We start from the raw sequence: 23,503 nt of genomic DNA, 5'->3' as shown, positions 1-23,503 counted from the left end.
ATCATGCTCCGATCATGATCCAATCACTCTCCGATCACTCTCTGAACACGCTCCGATTACACTCCGATCACTCTCTGATCACGCACAAATCATGCTACGATCACACTCCGATCAGTCTCCGATCACTCTCCAATCACTCTCCGATCATTCTCCGATCACGCTCTGATCACACTCCAATCACTCTCTGATCTTTCTCTGACCATGCTCCGATCACTCTCTGATCACTGTCGGATCACTCTCCGATCACGCTCTGATCACTCTCTGATCACTCTCTGATCACGCTCCGATCACGCTCTGATCACTCTCTGATCACTCTCCGATCACGCTTTGATCACTCTCTGATCACGTTCTGATCACTCTCTGATCACGCTCCGAACACTCTCCGATCACGCCCCGAACACTCTCCGATCATGCTCCAATCACGCTCCAGTCACGCTGCGATCATGCTCAGATCACTCTCCGATCACACTCCGATCGCTCCGATCACTCACTGATCACTCTCCGACCACGCTCTGATTACTCTCTGATCACGCCCCGGACACTCTCCGATCATGCTCCAATCATGCTCCGGTCACGCTCCGATCACGCTCCGATCACGCTCCGATCATGCTCCGATCACACTCTGATCACGCTCTGATCACACTCAGATAACGCTCCGAGCATTCTCCGATCACTCTCTGATCATGCTCCCATCACTCTCTGATCACTCGCTGATCATGCTCCGATCATTCTCCGATCACTCTCCGTCATGTTCTAATCACTCTCTGATCACACCGCGAACACTCTCCGATCATGCTCCGATCATGCTCCGGTCACGCTCCAATCATGCTCCGATCACTCTCCGATCACTCTCCGATCACGCTCCGATCACGCTCTGATCATTCACTGATAACTCTCCGATCACGCTCTGGACATGCTCCGATCATGCTCCGATCACTCTCCGATCACTCTCCGATCACTCTCCACTACACTCTGATTGTCCGATTACTCTCTGATCATGATTCTGATCACTCTCCGATCACTCTCCGATCATGCTCCGATCACTCTCTGATCACTCTCTGATCATGCCCCGAACACTCTCCGATCATACTCTGATCACGCTCTGGACACTCTCTGATCACTCTCTGATCACTCTCCGATCATGCTCCGATCACTCTCTGATCACTCTCTGATCATGCCCCGAACACTCTCCGATCATACTCTGATCACGCTCTGGACACTCTCTGATCACTCTCTGATCACTCTCTGATCACGCCCCGATCACTCTCCGATCATGCTCTGATCACACTATGGACACTCTCTGATCACTCTCTGATCACGCTCCAATCACACTCCAATAACGCTCCGAAAATTCTCCGATCACTCTCTGATCATTCTCTGATCACGCTCCGATCACTCTCCGATTACGCAATGATCACTCTCTGATCACGCCCGAACACTCTCCGATCATGCTCCGATCACGCTCCGGTCACGCTCCGATCATGATCCGATCACTCTCCGATCGCTCCGATCACTCTCTGATCACTCTACGATCATGCTCCGATCTCGTTCCGATCACCCTCCGATCACGTTCCGATCACTCTCCGATCACGCTCTGATAACTCTCCGATCATGCTCTGGACACGCTCCGATCATGCTCCGATCACTCTCCGATCACTCTCCGATGACACTCTGATTGTCCGATTACTCTCTGATCACGATTCAGATCACTCTCCGATCACTCTCCGATCATGCCCGGAACACTTTCCGATCATACTCTGATCACACTCTGGACACACTCTGATCACTATTATATCACTCTCTGATCATGCCCCGATCATTCTCCGATCATGCTCTGATCATACTATGGACACTTTCTGATCACTCTCTGATCACGCTCCGATCACTCTCCGATCACGTTCCGATCACGCTCTGATCACCCTCTGATCACACTCAAATCACTCTCCGATCACTCTCTGATCACGCTCCGATCACACTCCCATAACGCTCCGAACATTCTCCAATCACTCTCTGATCATGCTCCCATCACTCTTTGATCACTCTCTGATCACGCTCCGATCACGTTCCGATCATGCTCTGATCATGCTCTGATCACTCTCCAATAAATCACTGATCACTCTCAGATCGCGCACCAATCATGCTACGATCAACCTCCGATCACTCTCCGATCACGCTTCGATCACTCTCCGATCACTCTCCGATCATGCTCCGATCATTCTAAGATCACTCTGATAACGCTCCGATCATGATCCAATCACTCTCCGATCACTCTCTGAACACGCTCCGATCACACTCCGATCACTCTCTGATCACGCACAAATCATGCTACGATCACACTCCGATCAGTCTCCGATCACTCTCCGCTCACTCTCCGATCATTCTCCGATCACGCTCTGATCACGCTCCAATCACACTCCGATCACGCTCTGATCACGCTCCCATCACTCTCTGATCTCTCTCTGACCATGCTCCGATCACTCTCTGATCACTGTCGGATCACTCTCCGATCACGCTCTGATCACTCTCTGATCACTCTTTGATCACGCTCCGATCACACTCTGATCACTCTCTGATCACTCTTCGATCATGCTTTGATCACTCTCTGATCACGCTCTGATCACTCTCTGATCACGCCCCGATCACTCTCCGATCATGCTCTGATCACACTATGGACACTCTCTGATCACTCTCTGATCACGCTCCGATCACACTCCGATAACGCTCCGAACATTCTCCGATCACTCTCTGATCATTCTCTGATCAAGCTCCGATCACTCTCCGATCATGCTCCGATCACTCTCCGATCGCTCCGATCACTCTCTGATCACTCTCCGATCATGCTCCGATCTCGTTCCGATCACTCTCCGATCATGCTCCGATCACTCTCCGATCACGCTCTGATCACTCTCTGATCACTCTCTGATCACGCTCTGATCACTCTCTGATCACTCTTCGATCACGCTTTGATCACTCTCTGATCACGCTCTGATCACTCTCTGATCACGCCCCGATCACTCTCCGATCATGCTCTGATCACACTATGGACACTCTCTGATCACTCTCTGATCTCGCTCCGATCACACTCCGATAACGCTCCGAACATTCTCCGATCACTCTCTGATCCTTCTCTGATCAAGCTCCGATCACTCTCTGATCATGCTCCGATCACTCTCCGATCGCTCCGATCACTCTCTGATCACTCTCCGATCATGCTCCGATCTCGTTCCGATCACCCTCCGATCATGCTCCGATCACTCTCCGATCACCCTCCGCTCATGCTCCGATCACTCTCCGATCACCCTCCGCTCATGCTCCGATCACTCTCCGATCACGCTTTGATAACTCTCCGATCACGCTCTGGACACGCTCCGATCATGCTCCGATCACTCTCTGATCACTCTCTGATCATGCCCCGAACACTCTCCGATCATACTCTGATCACACTCTGGACACACTCTGATCACTCTCTGATCACGCCCCGATCACTCTCCGATCATGCTCTGATCACACTATGGACACTCTCTGATCACTCTCTGATCACGCTCCGATCACTCTCCGATCACGTTCCGATCATGCTCTGATCACCCTCTGATCACACTCCGATCACTCTCCGATCACTCTCTGATCACGCTCCGATCACACTCCCATAACACTCCGAACATTCTCCAATCACTCTCTGATCATGCTCCCATCACTCTCTGATCATTCTCTGATCACGCTCCGATCACATTCCGATCACGTTCTGATCATGCTCTGATCAATCTCCAATAAATCACTGATCACTCTCAGATCGCGCACCAATCATGCTACGATCAACCTCCGATCACTCTCCGATCACGCTCCGATCACTCACCGATCACTCTCCGATCATTCTCCGATCACTGACCGATCACGCTCCGATCATGATCCAATCACTCTCCGATCACGCTCTGAACACGCTCCGATTACACTCCGATCACTCTCTGGTCACGCACAAATCACGCTCCGATCATTCTCCGATCACTCTCCGATCATGCTCCGATCATTCTCCGATCACTCTCTGATCACGCTCCGATCATGATCCAATCACTCTCCGATCACGCTCTGAACACGCTTCGATTACACTCCGATCACTCTCTGATCACGCACAAATCATGCTACGATCACACTCCGATCAGTCTCCGATCACTCTCTGATCACTCTCCGATCATTCTCCGATCACGCTCTGATCACGCTCCAATCACTCTCTGATCTTTCTCTGACCATGCTCCGATCACTCTCTGATCACTGTCGGATCACTCTCCGATCACGCTCTGATCACTCTCTGATCACTCTCTGATCACGCTCCGATCACGCTCTGATCACTCTCTGATCACTCTCCGATCACGCTCTGATCACTCTCTGATCACGCTCTGATCACTCTCTGATCACGCCCCGAACACTCTCCGATCACGCCCCGAACACTCTCCGATCATGCTCCAATCACACTCCGGTCACGCTGCGATCATGCTCAGATCACTCTCCGATCACTCTCCGATCGCTCCGATCACTCACTGATCACTCTCCGACCACGCTCTGATTACTCTCTGATCACGCCCCTGACACTCTCCGATCATGCTCCAATCATGCTCCGGTCACGCTCTGATCATGCTCCGATCACTGTCCGATCGCTCCAATCACTCTCTGATCACTCTCCGACCACGCTCTGATCACTCTCCGATCACTCTCCAATCAGGCTCTGATCACGCTCCGATCACGCTCTCTTCACTCTCAGATCACGCTCCGATCACGCTCCGATCACGCTCTGATCATGCTCCGATCGCACTCTGATCACGCTCTGATCACACTCAGATAACGCTCCGAGCATTCTCCGATCACTCTCTGATCATGCTCCCATCACTCTCTGATCACTCGCTGATCATGCTCCGATTACGCTTTGATCACTCTCCGATCACGCTCTGATCACTCTCTGATCACTCTCTGATCACGCTCCGATCACGCTCTGATCACTCTCTGATCACTCTCCGATTACGCTTTGATCACTCTCTGATCACGCTCTGATCACTCTCTGATCACGCCCCGAACACTCTCCGATCACGCCCCGAACACTCTCCGATCATGCTCCAATCACGCTCCGGTCACGCTGCGATCATGCTCCGATCACTCTCCGATCACTCTCCGATCACATTCCGATCACGCTCTGATCACCCTTTGATCACACTCCGATCACTCTCCGATCGCTTTCTGATCACGCTCCGATCACACTCCCATAACACTCCGAACATTCTCCAATCACTCTCTGATCATGCTCCCATCACTCTCTGATCATTCTCTGATCACGCTCCGATCACATTCCGATCACGTTCTGATCATGCTCTGATCACTCTCCAATAAATCACTGATCACTCTCAGATCGCGCACCAATCATGCTACGATCAACCTCCGATCACTCTCCGATCACGCTCCGATCACTCTCCGATCACTCTCCGATCATGCTCCGATCATTCTCCGATCACTGACCGATCACGCTCCGATCATGATCCAATCACTCTCCGATCACGCTCTGAACACGCTCCGATTACACTCCGATCACTCTCTGATCACGCACAAATCACGCTCCGCTCACTCTCCGATCACTCTCCGATCATGCTCCGATCATTCTCCGATCACTCTCTGATCACGCTCCGATCATGATCCAATCACTCTCCGATCACGCTCTGAACACGCTCCGATTACACTCCGATCACTCTCTGATCACGCACAAATCATGCTACGATCACACTCCGATCAGTCTCCGATCACTCTCCGATCACTCTCCGATCATTCTCCGATCACGCTCAGATCACGCTCCAATCACTCTCTGATCTTTCTCTGACCATGTTCCGATCACTCTCTGATCACTGTCGGATCACTCTCCGATCACGCTCTGATCACTCTCTGATCACTCTCTGATCACGCTCCGATCACGCTCTGATCACTCTCTGATCACTCTCCGGTCACGCTCTGATCACTCTCTGATCACGCTGTGATCACTCTCTGATCACGCCCCGAACACTCTCCGATCACGCCCCGAACACTCTCCGATCATGCTCCAATCACGCTCCGGTCACACTGCGATCATGCTCAGATCACTCTCCGATCACTCTCCGATCGCTCCGATCACTCACTGATCACTCTCCGACCACGCTCTGATTACTCTCTGATCACGCCCCGGACACTCTCCGATCATGCTCCAATCATGCTCCGGTCACGCCCCGATCATTCTCCGATCACTCTCCGATCGCTCCAGTCACTCTCTGATCACTCTCCGACCACGCTCTGATCACTCTCCGATCACTCTCCGATCACTCTCCGATCAGGCTCTGATCACGCTGCGATCACGCTCTCTTCACTCTCAGATCACGCTCCGATCACACTCTGATCACGCTCCGATCATGCTCCGATCACACTCTGATCACGCTCTGATCACACTCAGATAATGCTCGGAGCATTCTCCGATCACTCTCTGATCATGCTCCCATCACTCTCTGATCACTCGCTGATCATGCTCCGATCATTCTCCGATCACTCTCCGATCATGTTCTAATCACTCTCTGATCACACCGCGAACACTCTCCGATCATGCTCCGATCATGCTCCGGTCACGCTCCGATCATGCTCCGATCACTCTCCGATCACTCGCCGATCACGCTCCGATCACGCTCTGATCACTCACTGATAACTCTCCGATCACGCTCTGGACATGCTCCGATCATGCTCCAATCACTCTCCGATCACTCTCCACTGACACTCTGATTGTCCGATTACTCTCTGATCATGATTCTGATCACTCTCCGATCACTCTCCGATCATGCTCCGATCACTCTCTGATCACTCTCTGATCATGCCCCGAACACTCTCCGATCATACTCTGATCACGCTCTGGACACTCTCTGATCACTCTCTGATCACTCTCCGATCATGCTCCGATCACTCTCTGATCACTCTCTGATCATGCCCCGAACACTCTCCGATCATACTCTGATCACGCTCTGGACACTCTCTGATCACTCTCTGATCACTCTCTGATCACGCCCCGATCACTCTCCGATCATGCTCTGATCACACTATGGACACTCTCTGATCACTCTCTGATCACGCTCCGATCACACTCCAATAACGCTCCGAACATTCTCCGATCACTCTCTGATCATTCTCTGATCACGCTCCGATCACTCTCCGATTACGCAATGATCACTCTCTGATCACGCCCGAACACTCTCCGATCATGCTCCGATCACGCTCCGGTCACGCTCCGATCATGATCCGATCACTCTCCGATCGCTCCGATCACTCTCTGATCACTCTCTGATCATGCTCCGATCTCGTTCCGATCACCCTCCGATCACGTTCCGATCACTCTCCGATCACGCTCTGATAACTCTCCGATCATGCTCTGGACACACTCCGATCATGCTCCGATCACTCTCCGATCACTCTCCAATAAATCACTGATCACTCTCCGCTCACTCTCCGATCATTCTCCGATCACGCTCTGATCACGCTCCAATCACACTCCGATCACGCTCTGATCACGCTCCCATCACTCTCTGATCTCTCTCTGACCATGCTCCGATCACTCTCTGATCACTGTCGGATCACTCTCCGATCACGCTCTGATCACTCTCTGATCACTCTCTGGTCACGCTCCGATCACGCTCTGATCACTCTCTGATCACTCTTCGATCACGCTTTGATCACTCTCTGATCACGCTCTGATCACTCTCTGATCACGCCCCGATCACTCTCCGATCATGCTCTGATCACACTATGGACACTCTCTCATCACTCTCTGATCACGCTCCGATCACACTCCGATAACGCTCCGAACATTCTCCGATCACTCTCTGATCATTCTCTGATCAAGCTCCGATCACTCTCCGATCATGCTCCGATCACTCTCCGATCGCTCCGATCACTCTCTGATCACTCTCCGATCATGCTCCGATCTCGTTCCGATCACCCTCCGATCACGCTCCGATCACTCTCCGATCACGCTCTGATAACTCTCTGATCACGCTCTGGACACGCTCCGATCACGCTCCCATCACTCTCTGATCACTGTCTGATCACTGTCTAATCACGCTCCGATCACTCTCTGATCACTCTCCGATCACGCTCTGATCACTCTCTGATCATGCCCCGAACACTCTCCGATCATACTCTGATCACACTCTGGACACACTCTGATCACTCTCTGATCACTCTCTGATCACGCCCCGATCACTCTCCGATCATGCTCTGATCACACTATGGACACTCTCTGATCACTCTCTGATCACGCTCCGATCACTCTCCGATCACGTTCCGATCACGCTCTGATCACCCTCTGATCACACTCCGATCACTCTCCGATCACTCTCTGATCACGCTCCGATCACACTCCCATAACACTCCGAACATTCTCCAATCACTCTCTGATCATGCTCCCATCGCTCTCTGATCACTCTCTGATCACGCTCCGATCACGTTCCGATCATGTTCTGATCATGCTCTGATCACTCTCCAATAAATCACTGATCACTCTCAGATCGCGCACCAATCATGCGACGATCAACCTCCAATCACTCTCCGATCGCTCCGATCTCTCTCTGATCACTCTCCTATCATGCTCCGATCTCGCTCCAATCACCCTCCGATCATGCTCCGATCACTCTCCGATCACTCTGCGATGACACTTTGATTGTCTGATTACTCTCTGATCACGATTCAGATCACTCTCCGATCACTCTCCGATCATGCTCCGATCACTCTCCGATCACGCTCCGTTTACACGCTGATCACTCTCTGATCACGCTCCGATCACGCTCCCATCACTCTCTGATCACTCTCTGATCACTGTCTAATCACGCTCCGATCACTCTCTGATCACTCTCCGATCACGCTCTGATCACTCTCTGATCACTCTCTGATCATGCCCTGAACACTCTCCGATCATACTCTGATCACACTCTGGACACACTCTGATCACTCTCTGATCACTGTCTGATCACGCCCCGATCACTCTCCGATCATGCTCTGATCACACTATGGACACTCTCTGATCACTCTCTGATCACGCTCCGATCACTCTCCGATCACGTTCCGATCACGCTTTGATCACCCTCTGATCACACTCCGATCATTCTCCGATCACTCTCTGATCACGCTCCGATCACACTCCCATAACACTCCGAACATTCTCCAATCACTCTCTGATCATGCTCCCATCACTCTCTGATCACGCTCCGATCACGTTCCGATCATGCTCTGATCATGCTCTGATCACTCTCCAATAAATCACTGATCACTCTCAGATCGCGCACCAATCATGCAACGATCAACCTCCGATCACTCACCGATCACGCTCCGATCACTCTCCGATCACTTTCCGATCATACTCCGATCATTCTCCGATCACTCTCCAACACGCTCCGATCACTCTCCGATCACTCTCTGATCACGCTCCGATCATGACCCAATCACTCTCCGATCACGCTCTGAACACGCTCTGATCACACTCCGATCACTCTCTGATCACGCACAAATCATGCTACGATCACACTCCGATCAGTCTCCGATCACTCTCCGCTCACTCTCCGATCATTCTCCGATCACGCTCTGATCACGCTCCCATCACTCTCTGATCACTCTCTGACCATGCTCCGATCACGCTCTGATCACTGTCGGATCACTCTCCGATCACGCTCTGATCACTCTCTGATCACTCTCTGATCACGCTCCGATCACGCTCTGATCACTCTCTGATCACTCTTCGATCACGCTTTGATCACTCTCTGATCACGCTCTGATCACTCTCTGATCACGCCCCGATCACTCTCCGATCATGCTCTGATCACACTATGGACACTCTCTGATCACGCTCCGATCACACTCCGATAACGCTCCGAACATTCTCCGATCACTCTCTGATCATTCTCTGATCAAGCTCCGATCACTCTCCGATTATGCTCCGATCACTCTCCGATCGCTCCGATCACTCTCTGATCACGCTCTGGACACGCTCCGATCACGCTCCCATCACTCTCTGATCACAACTCTGATCACTGTCTAATCACGCTCCGATTACTCTCTGATCACTCTCCGATCACACTCTGATCACTCTCTGATCACTCTCTGATCACGCCCCGAGCACTCTCCGATCATGCTCTGATCACACTATGGACACTCTCTGATCACTCTCTGATCACGCTCCGATCACTCTCCGATCACGTTCCAATCACGCTCTGATAACCCTCTGATCACACTCCGATCACTCTCCGATCAATCTCTGATCACGCTCCGATCACACTCCCATAACACTCCGAACATTCTCCAATCACTCTCTGATCATGCTCCCATCACTCTCTGATCACTCTCTGATCACGCTCCGATCACTTTCCGATCATGTTCTGATCATGCTCTGATCACTCTCCAATAAATCACTGATCACTCTCAGATCGCGCACCAATCATGTTACGATCAACCTCCGATCACTCTCCGATCGCTCCGATCTCTCTCTGATCACTCTCCTATCATGCTCCGATCTCGCTCCGATCACCCTCCGATCATGCTCCGATCACTCTCCGATCACTCTGCGATGACACTCTGATTGTCCGATTACTCTCTGATCACGATTCAGATCACTCTCCGATCACTCTCCGATCATGCTCCGATCACTCTCCGATCACGCTCCGTTTACACGCTGATCACTCTCTGATCACGCTCCGATCACGCTCCGATCACTCTCTGATCACTCTCTGATCACTGTCTAATCATGCTCCGATCACTCTCTGATCACTCTCCGATCACGCTCTGATCACTCTCTGATCACTCTCTGATCATGCCCCGAACACTCTCCGATTATACTCTGATCACACTCCGGACACACTCTGATCACTCTCTGATCACTCTCTGATCACGCCCCGATCACTCTCCGATCATACTCAGATCACACTGTGGACACTCTCTGATCACTCTCTGATCACGCTCCGATCACTCTCCGATCACGTTCCGATCACGCTTTGATCACCCTCTGATCACACTCCGATCATTCTCCGATCACTCTCTGATCACGCTCCGATCACACTCCCATAACACTCCGAACATTCTCCAATCACTCTCTGATCATGCTCCCATCACTCTCTGATCACTCTCTGATCACGCTCTGATCACGTTCCGATCATGTTCTGATCATGCTCTGATCACTCTCCAATAAATCACTGATCACTCTCAGATCGTGCACCAATCATGCTACGATCAACCTCCGATCACTCTCCGATCACGCTCCGATCATGTTCTGATCATGCTCTGATCACTCTCCAATAAATCATTGATCACTCTCAGATCGCGCACCAATCATGCTACGATCAACCTCCGATCACTCTCCGATCACGCTCCGATCACTCTCCGATCATGCTCCGATCATTCTCCGATCACTGACCGATCACGCTCCGATCATGATCCAATCACTCTCCGATCACGCTCTGAACACGCTCCGATTACACTCCGATCACTCTCTGATCACGCACAAATCACGCTCCGATCACTCTCCGATCACTCTCCGATCATGCTCCGATCATTCTCCGATCACTCTCTGATCACGCTCCGATCATGATCCAATCACTCTCCGATCACGCTCTGAACACGCTCCGATTACACTCCGATCACTCTCTGATCACGCACAAATCATGCTACGATCACACTCCGATCAGTCTCCGAACACTCTCCGATCACGCTCCGATTACACGCTGATCACTCTCTGATCGCTCTCCGATCACGCTCCCATCACTCTCTGATCACTCTCTGATCACTGTCTAATCACGCTCCGATCACTCTCTGATCACTCTCCGATCACGCTCTGATCACTCTCTGATCACTCTGTGATCATGCCCCGAACACTCTCCGATCATACTCTGATCACACTCTGGACACACTCTGATCACTCTCTGATCACTCTCTGATCACGCCCCGATCACTCTCCGATCATGCTCTGATGACACTATGGACACTCTCTGATCACTCTTTGATCACGCTCCGATCACTCTCCGATCACCTTCCGATCACGCTTTGATCACCCTCTGATCACACTCCGATCACTCTCCGATCACTCTCTGATCACGCTCCGATCACACTCCCATAACACTCCGAACATTCTCCAATCACTCTCTGATCATTCTCTGATCACGCTCCGATCACATTCCGATCACGTTCTGATCATGCTCTGATCACTCTCCAATAAATCATTGATCACTCTCAGATCGCGCACCAATCATGCTACAATCAACCTCCGATCACTCTCCGATCACGCTCCGATCACTCTCCGATCACTCTCCGATCATGCTCCGATCATTCTCCGATCACTGACCGATCACGCTCCGATCATGATCCAATCACTCTCCGATCACGCTCTGAACACGCTCCGATTACACTCCGATCACTCTCTGATCACGCACAAATCACGCTCCGATCACTCTCCGATCATTCTCTGATCATGCTCCCATCACTCTCTGATCACTCTCTGATCACGCTCCGATCACGTTCCGATCATGTTCTGATCATGCTCTGATCACTCTCCAATAAATCATTGATCACTCTCAGATCGCGCACCAATCATGCTACGATCAACCTCCGATCAGTCTCCGATCACTCTCCGATCACGCTCCGATTACACGCTGATCACTCTCTGATCACTCTCCGATCACGCTCCGATCACTCTCTGATCATGCTCCGATCATTCTCCGATCACTGACCGATCACGCTCCGATCATGATCCAATCACTCTCCGATCACGCTCTGAACACGCTCCGATTACACTCCGATCACTCTCTGATCACGCACAAATCACGCTCCGATCACTCTCCGATCATGCTCCGATCATTCTCCGATCACTCTCTGATCACGCTCCGATCATGATCCAATCACTCTCCGATCACGCTCTGAACACGCTCCGATTACACTCCGATCACTCTCTGATCACGCACAAATCATGCTACGATCACACTCCGATCAGTCTCCGATCACTCTCCGATCACGCTCCGATTACACGCTGATCACTCTCTGATCACTCTCCGATCACGCTCCCATCACTCTCTGATCACTCTCTGATCACTGTCTAATCACGCTCCGATCACTCTCTGATCACTCTCCGATCACGCTCTGATCACTCTCTGATCACTCTCTGATCATGCCCCGAACACTCTCCGATCATACTCTGATCACACTCTGGACACACTCTGATCACTCTCTGATCATTCTCTGATCACGCCCCGATCACTCTCCGATCATGCTCTGATCACACTATGGACACTCTCTGATCACTCTCTGATCACGCTCCGATCACTCTCCGATCACCTTCCGATCACGCTTTGATCACCCTCTGATCACACTCCGATCACTCTCCGATCACTCTCTGATCACGCTCCGATCACACTCCCATAACACTCCGAACATTCTCCAATCACTCTCTGATCATGCTCCCATCACTCTCTGATCATTCTCTGATCACGCTCCGATCGCATTCCGATCACGTTCTGATCATGCTCTGATCACTCTCCAATAAATCACTGATCACTCTCAGATCGCGCACCAATCATGCTACGATCAACCTCCGATCACTCTCCGATCACGCTCCGATCACTCTCCGATCACTCTCCGATCATGCTCCGATCATTCTCCGATCACTGACCGATCACGCTCCGATCATGATCCAATCACTCTCCGATCACGCTCTGAACACGCTCCGATTACACTCGGATCACTCTCTGATCACGCACAAATCACGCTCCGATCACTCTCCGATCATTCTCCGATCATGCTCCGATCATTCTCCGATCACTCTCTGATCACGCTCCGATCATGATCCAATCATTCTCCGATCACGCTCTGAACACGCTCCGATTACATTCCGATCACTCTCTGATCACGCACAAATCATGCTACGATCACACTCCGATCAGTCTCCGATCAGTCTCCGATCACTCTCCGATCATTCTCCGATCACGCTCTGATCACGCTCCAATCACGCTCTGATCTTTCTCTGACCATGCTCCGATCACTCTCTGATCACTGTCTGATCACTCTCCGATCACGCTCTGATCACTCTCTGATCACTCTCCGATCACGCTCTGATCACTCTCTGATCACACTCTGATCACTCTCTGATCACGCCCCGAACACTCTCCGATCACGCCCCGAACACTCTCCGATCATGCTCCAATCACGCTCCGGTCACGCATCGATCATGCTCAGATCACTCTCCGATCACTCTCCGATCGCTCCGATCGCTCACTGATCACTCTCTGACCACGCTCTGATTACTCTCTGATCACGCCCCGGACACTCTCCGATCATGCTCCAATCATGCTCCGGTCACGCTCCGATCATTCTCCGATCACTCTCCGATCGCTCCAATCACTCTCCGATCACTCTCCGATCAGGCTCTGATCACGCTGCGATCACGCTCTCTTCACTCTCAGATCACGCTCCGATCACGCTCCGATCACGCTCCGATCATGCTCCGATCACACTCTGATCACGCTCTGATCACACTCAGATAACGCTCCGAGCATTCTCCGATCACTCTCTGATCATGCTCCCATCACTCTCTGATCACTCGCTGATCATGCTCCGATCATTCTCCGGTCACTCTCCGATCACTCCGATCACTCACTGATCACTCTCTGACCACGCTCTGATTACTCTCTGATCACGCCCCGGACACTCTCAGATCACGCTCCGATCACGCTCCGATCACGCTCCGATCATGCTCCGATCACACTCTGATCACGCTCTGATCACACTCAGATAACGCTCCGAGCATTCTCCGATCACTCTCTGATCATGCTCCCATCACTCTCTGATCACTCGCTGATCATGCTCCGATCATTCTCCGATCACTCTCCAATCATGTTCTAATCACTCTCTGATCACACCGCGAACATTCTCCGATCATGCTCCGATCATGCTCCGGTCACGCTCCGATCATGCTCCGATCACTCTCCGATCACGCTCCGATCACGCTCTGATCACTCACTGATAACTCTCCGATCACGCTCTGGACATGCTCCGATCATGCTCCGATCACTCTCCGATCACTCTCCACTGACACTCTGATTGTCCGATTACTCTCTGATCATGATTCTGATCACTCTCCGATCACTCTCCGATCATGCTCCGATCACTCTCTGATCACTCTCTGATCATGCCCCGAACACTCTCCGATCATACTCTGATCACGCTCTGGACACTCTCTGATCACTCTCTGATCACTCTCCGATCATGCTCCGATCACTCTCTGATCACTCTCTGATCATGCCCCGAACACTCTCCGATCATACTCTGATCACGCTCTGGACACTCTCTGATCACTCTCTGATCACTCTCTGATCATGCCCCGATCACTCTCCGATCATGCTCTGATCACACTATGGACACTTTCTGATCACTCTCTGATCACGCTCCGATCACACTCCAATAACGCTCCGAACATTCTCCGATCACTCTCTGATCATTCTCTGATCACGCTCAGATCACTCTCCGATTACGCAATGATCACTCTCTGATCACGCCCGAACACTCTCCGATCATGCTCCGATCACGCTCCGGTCACGCTCCGATCATGATCCGATCACTCTCCGATCGCTCCGATCACTCTCTGATCACTCTCCGATCATGCTCCGATCTCGTTCCGATCACCCTCCGATCACGCTCCGATCACTCTCCGATCACGCTCTGATAACTCTCCGATCATGCTCTGGACACGCTCCGATCATGCTCCGATCACTCTCCGATCACTCTCCGATGACACTCTGATTGTCCGATTACTCTCTGATCACAATTCAGATCACTCTCCGATCACTCTCCGATCATGCCCGGAACACTTTCCGATCATACTCTGATCACACTCTGGACACACTCTGATCACTATTATATCACTCTCTGATCACGCCCTGATCATTCTCCAATCATGCTCTGATCACACTATGGACACTTTCTGATCACTCTCTGATCACGCTCCGATCACTCTCCGATCACGTTCCGATCACGCTCTGATCACCCTCTGATCACACTCCAATCACTCTCCGATCACTCTCTGATCACGCTCCGATCACACTCCCATAACGCTCCGAACATTCTCCAATCACTCTCTGATCATGCTCCCATCACTCTCTGATCACTCTCTGATCACGCTGCGATCATGTTCCGATCATGCTCTGATCATGCTCTGATCACTCTCCAATAAATCATGATCACTCTCAGATCGCGCACCAATTATGCTATGATCAACCTCCGATCACTCTCCGATCACGCTCCGATCACTCTCCGATCACTCTCCGATCATGCTCCGATCATTCTCCGATCACTCTCCAACACGCTCCGATCACTCTCCGATCACTCTCTGATCACGCTCCGATCATGATCCAATCAGTCTCCGATCACGCTCTGAACACGCTCCGATCACACTCCGATCACTCTCTGATCATGCACAAATCATGCGACGATCACACTCCGATCAGTCTCCGATCACTCTCCGCTCACTCTCCGATCATTCTCTGATCACGCTCTGATCACGCTCCAATCACACTCCGATCATGCTCTGATCACGCTCCCATCACTCTCTGATCTCTCTCTGACCATGCTCCGAACGCTCTCTGATCACAGCCGGATCACTCTCCGATCACGCTCTGATCACTCTCTGATCACTCTCTGATCACGCTCCGATCACGCTCTGATCACTCTCTGATCACTCTTCGATCACGCTTTGATCACTCTCTGATCACGCTCTGATCACTCTCTGATCATGCCCCGATCACTCTCCGATCATGCTCTGATCACACTATGGACACTCTCTGATCACTCTCTGATCACGCTCCGATCACACTCCGATAACGCTCCGAACATTCTCCGATCACTCTCTGATCATTCTCTGATCAAGCTCCGATCACTCTCCGATCATGCTCCGATCACTCTCCGATCGCTCCGATCACTCTCTGATCACTCTCTGATCATGCTCCGATCTCGTTCCGATCACCCTCCGATCACGCTCCCATCACTCTCCGATCACGCTCTGATAACTCTCCGATCACGCTCTGGACACGCTCCGATCACTCTGCGATGACACTCTGATTGTCCGATTACTCTCTGATCACGATTCAGATCACTCTCCGATCACTCTACGATCATGCTCCGATTACTCTCCGATCACGCTCCGATTACACGCTGATCACTCTCTGACCACTCTCCGATCACGCTCCCATCACTCTCTATCACTCTCTGATCACTGTCTAATCACGCTCCGATCACTCTCTGATCACTCTCTGATCACGCTCTGATCACTCTCTGATCACTCTCTGATCATGCCCTGAACACTCTCCGATCATACTCTGATCACACTCTGGACACACTCTGATCACTCTCTGATCACTCTCTGATCACGTCCCGATCACTCTCCGATCATGCTCTGATCACACTATGGACACTCTCTGATCACTCTCTGATCACGCTCCGATCACTCTCCGATCACGTTCCGATCACGCTCTGATCACCCTCTGATCACACTCCGATCACTCTCCGATCACTCTCTGATCACGCTCCGATCACACTCCCATAACACTCCGAACATTCTCCAATCACTCTCTGATCATGCTCCCATCACTCTCTGATCACTCTCTGATCACGCTCCGATCACGTTCCGATCATGTTCTGATCGTGCTCTGATCACTCTCCAATAAATCACTGATCACTCTCAGATCGCGCACCAATCATGCTACGATCAACCACCGATCACTCTCCGATCGCTCCGATCTCTCTCTGATCACTCTCCTATCATGCTCCGATCTCCCTCCGATCACTCTCCGATCACTCGGCGATGACACTCTGATTGTCCGATTACTCTCTGATCACGATTCAGATCACTCTCCGATCACTCTCCGATCATGCTCCGATCACTCTCCGATCACGCTCCGTTTACACGCTGATCACGCTCTGATCACGCTCCGATCACGCTCCCATCACTCTCTGATCACTCTCTGATCACTCTCTGATCACGCTCCGATCACTCTCCGATTACGCTTTGATCACGCTCTGATCACTCTCTGATCACACTCTGATCATGCCCCGAACACTCTCCGATCATACTCTGATCACACTCTGGACACACTCTGATCACTCTCTGATCACTCTCTGATCACGCCCCGATCACTCTCCGATCATGCTCTGATCACACTATGGACACTTTCTGATCACTCTCTGATCACGCTCCGATCACTCTCCGATCACGTTCCGATCACGCTCTGATCACCCTCTGATCACACTCCGATCACTCTCCGATCACTCTCTGATCACGCTCCGATCATGTTCCGATCATGTTCTGATCATGCTCTGATCACTCTCCAATAAATCACTGATCACTCTCAGATCGCGCACCAATCATGCTACGATCAACCTCTGATCACTCTCCGCTCACGCTCCGATCATTCTCCGATCACTCTCCGATCATGCTCCGATCATTCTCCGATCACTCTCCAACACGCTCCGATCACTCTCCGATCACTCTCTGATCACGCTCCGATCATGATCCAATCACTCTCTGATCACGATCTGAACACGCTCCGATCACACTCCGATCACTCTCTGATTACGCACAAATCATGCTACGATCACACTCCGATCAGTCTCCGATCACTCTCCGCTCACTCTCCGATCATTCTCCGATCACGCTCTGATCACGCTCCAATCACACTCCGATCACGCTCTGATCATGTTCCCATCACTCTCTGATCTCTCTCTGATCATGCTCCGATCACTCTCTGATCACTGTCGGATCACTCTCCGATCACGCTCTGATCACTCTCTGATCACTCTCTGATCACGCTCCGATCACGCTCTGATCACTCTGATCACTCTCCGATTACGCTTTGATCACTCTCTGATCACGCTCTGATCACTCTCTGATCACGCCCCGAACACTCTCCGATCACGCCCCGAACACTCTCCGATCATGCTCCAATCACGCTCCGGTCACGCTGCGATCATGCTCCGATCACTCTCCGATCACTCTCCGATCACATTCCGATCACGCTCTGATCACCCTCTGATCACACTCCGATCACTCTCCGATCACTCTCTGATCACTCTCCGATCACTCTCCACTGACACTCTGATTGTCCGATTACTCTCTGATCATGATTCTGATCACTCTCTGATCACTCTCCGATCATGCTCCGATCACTCTCTGATCACCCTCTGATCATGCCCCGAACACTCTCCGATCATACTCTGATCTCGCCCTGGACACTCTCCGATCACTCTCTGATCACTCTCCGATCACTCTCCACTGACACTCTGATTGTCCGCTTACTCTCTGATCATGATTCTGATCACTCTCTGATAACTCTCCGATCATGCTCCGATCACTCTCTGATCACTCTCTGATCATGCCCCGAACACTCTCCGATCATACTCTGATCACGCTCTGGACACTCTCTGATCACTCTCTGATCACGCCCCGATCACTCTCCGATCATGCTCTGATCACACTATGGACACTCTCTGATCACTCTCTGATCACGCTCCGATCACACTCCAATAACGCTCCGAACATTCTCCGATCACTCTCCGATCATGCTCCGATCACGCTCCGGTCACGCTCCGATCATGATCCGATCACTCTCCGATCGCTCCGATCACTCTCTGATCACTCTCCGATCATGCTCCGATCTCATTCCGATCACCCTCCGATCACGCTCCGATCACTCTCCGATCACGCTCTGATAACTCTCCGATCATGCTCTGGACACGCTCCGATCATGCTCCGATCACTCTCCGATCACTCTCCGATGACACTCTGATTGTCCGATTACTCTCTGATCACGATTCAGATCACTCTCCGATCATTCTCCGATCATGCCCGGAACACTTTCCGATCATACTCTGATCACACTCTGGACACACTCTGATCACTATTATATCACTCTCTGATCACGCCCCGATCATTCTCCGATCATGCTCTGATCACACTATGGACACTTTTTGATCACTCTCTGATCACGCTCCGATCACTCTCCGATCACGTTCCGATCACGCTCTGATCACCCTCTGATCACACTCCAATCACTCTCCGAACACTCTCTGATCACGCTCCGATCACACTCCCATAACGTTCCGAACATTCTCCAATCACTCTCTGATCATGCTCCCATCACTCTCTGATCACTCTCTGATCACGCTCCGATCACGTTCCGATCATGCTCTGATCATGCTCTGTTCACTCTCCAATAAATCACTGATCACTCTCAGATCGCGCACCAATCATGCTAAGATCAACCTCCGATCACTCTCCGATCACGCTCCGATCATTCTCCGATCACTCTCCGATCATGCTCTGATCATTCTCCGATCACTCTCCAACACGCTCCGATCACTCTCCGATCACTCTCTGATTACGCACAAATCATGCTACGATCACACTCCGATCAGTCTCCGATCACTCTCCGCTCACTCTCCGATCATTCTCCGATCACGCTCTGATCACGCTCCAATCACACTCTGATCACGCTCTGATCACGCTCCCATCACTCTCTGATCTCTCTCTGACCATGCTCCGATCACTCTCTGATCACTGTCGGATCACTCTCCGATCACGCTCTGATCACTCTCTGATCACTCTCTGATCACGCTCCGATCACGCTCTGATCACTCTCTGATCACTCTCCGATTACGCTTTGATCACTCTCTGATCACTCTCCGATCACTCTCTGATCACGCCCCGAACACTCTCTGATCACGCCCCGAACACGCTCCGATCATGCTCCAATCACGCTCCGGTCACGCTGCGATCATGCTCCGATCACTCTCCGATCACTCTCCGATCACATTCCGATCACGCTCTGATCACCCTCTGATCACACTCCGATCACTCTCCGATCGCTTTCTGATCACGCTCCGATCACACTCCCATAACACTCCGAACATTCTCCAATCACTCTCTGATCATGCTCCCATCACTCTCTGATCATTCTCTGATCACGTTCCGATCACATTCCGATCACGTTCTGATCATGCTCTGATCACTCTCCAATAAATCACTGATCACTCTCAGATCGCGCACCAATCATGCTACGATCAACCTCCGATCACTCTCCGATCACGCTCCGATCACTCTCCGATCACTCTCCGATCATGCTCCGATCATTCTCCGATCACTCTCTGATCACGCTCCGAACATGATCCAATCACTCTCCGATCACGCTCTGAACACGCTCCGATTACACTCCGATCACTCTCTGATCACGCACAAATCATGCTACGATCACACTCCGATCACTCTCTGATCACTGTCGGATCACTCTCCGATCACGCTCTGATCACTCTCTGATCACTCTCCGATCACGCTCTGATCACTCTCTGATCACGCTGTGATCACTCTCTGATCACGCTCTGATTACTCTCTGATCACGCCCGAACACTCTCCGATCATGCTCCAATCACGCTCCGGTCACGCTGCGATCATGCTCAGATCACTCTCCGATCACTCTCCGATCGCTCCGATCACTCACTGATCACTCTCCGAACACGCTCTGATTACTCTCTGATCATGCCCCGGACACTCTCCGATCATGCTCCAATCATGCTCCGGTCACGCTCCGATCATTCTCCGATCACTCTCCGATCGCTCCAATCACTCTCTGATCACTCTCCGACCACGCTCTGATCACTCTCCGATCACTCTCCGATCACTCTCCGATCAGGCTCTGATCACGCTGCGATCACGCTCTCTTCACTCTCAGATCACGCTCCGATCACACTCTGATCACGCTCCGATCATGCTCCGATCACACTCTGATCACGCTCTGATCACACTCAGATAACGCTCCGAGCATTCTCCGATCACTCTCTGATCATGCTCCCATCACTCTCTGATCACTCGCTGATCATGCTCCGATCATTCTCCGATCACTCTCCGATCATGTTCTAATCACTCTCTGATCACACCGCGAACACTCTCCGATCATGCTCCGATCATGCTCCGGTCACGCTCCGATCATGCTCCGATCACTCTCCGATCACTCGCCGATCACGCTCCGATCACGCTCTGATCACTCACTGATAACTCTCCGATCACGCTCTGGACATGCTCCGATCATGCTCCGATCACTCTCCGATCACTCTCCGATCACTCTCCACTGACACTCTGATTGTCCGATTACTCTCTGATCATGATTCTGATCACTCTCCGATCACTCTCCGATCATGCTCCGATCACTCTCTGATCACTCTCTGATCATGCCCCGAACACTCTCCGATCATACTCTGATCACGCTCTGGACACTCTCTGATCACTCTCTGATCACTCTCCGATCATGCTCCGATCACTCTCTGATCACTCTCTGATCATGCCCCGAACACTCTCCGATCATACTCTGATCACGCTCTGGACACTCTCTGATCACTCTCTGATCACTCTCTGATCACGCCCCGATCACTCTCCGATCATGCTCTGATCACACTATGGACACTCTCTGATCACTCTCTGATCACGCTCCGATCACACTCCAATAACGCTCCGAACATTCTCCGATCACTCTCTGATCATTCTCTGATCACGCTCCAATCACTCTCTGATTACACAATGATCACTCTCTGATCACGCCCGAACACTCTCCGATCACGCTCCGGTCACGCTCCGATCATGATCCGATCACTCTCCGATCGCTCCGATCACTCTCTGATCACTCTCCGATCATGCTCCGATCTCGTTCCGATCACGCTCTGATAACTCTCCGATCATGCTCTGGACACGCTCCGATCATGCTCCGATCACTCTCCGATCACTCTCCGATGACACTCTGATTGTCCGATTACTCTCTGATCACGATTCAGATCACTCTCCGATCACTCTCCGATCATGCCCGGAACACTTTCCGATCATACTCTGATCACACTCTGGACACACTCTGATCACTATTATATCACTCTCTGATCACGCCCCGATCATTCTCCGATCATGCTCTGATCACACTATGGACACTTTCTGATCACTCTCTGATCACGCTCCGATCACTCTCCGATCACATTCCGATCACGCTCTGATCACCCTCTGATCACACTCAAATCACTCTCCGATCACTCTCTGATCACGCTCCGATCACACTCCCATAACGCTCCGAACATTCTCCAATCACTCTCTGATCATGCTCCCATCACTCTTTGATCACTCTCTGATCATGCTCCGATCACGTTCCGATCATGCTCTGATCATGCTCTGATCACTCTCCAATAAATCACTGATCACTCTCAGATCGCGCACCAATCATGCTAAGATCAACCTCCGATCACTCTCCGATCACGCTCCGATCATTCTCCGATCACTCTCCGATCATGCTCCGATCATTCTCCGATCACTCTCCAACACGCTCCGATCACTCTCCGATCACTCTCTGATTACGCACAAATCATGCTACGATCACACTCCGATCAGTCTCCGATCACTCTCCGCTCACTCTCC

The sequence above is a fragment of the Pristiophorus japonicus genome, chromosome 17 (assembly GCF_044704955.1).
Source record: "Pristiophorus japonicus isolate sPriJap1 chromosome 17, sPriJap1.hap1, whole genome shotgun sequence".
Lineage (NCBI taxonomy): Eukaryota > Metazoa > Chordata > Chondrichthyes > Pristiophoridae > Pristiophorus > Pristiophorus japonicus.
This window is presented reverse-complemented; position numbering follows the sequence as displayed.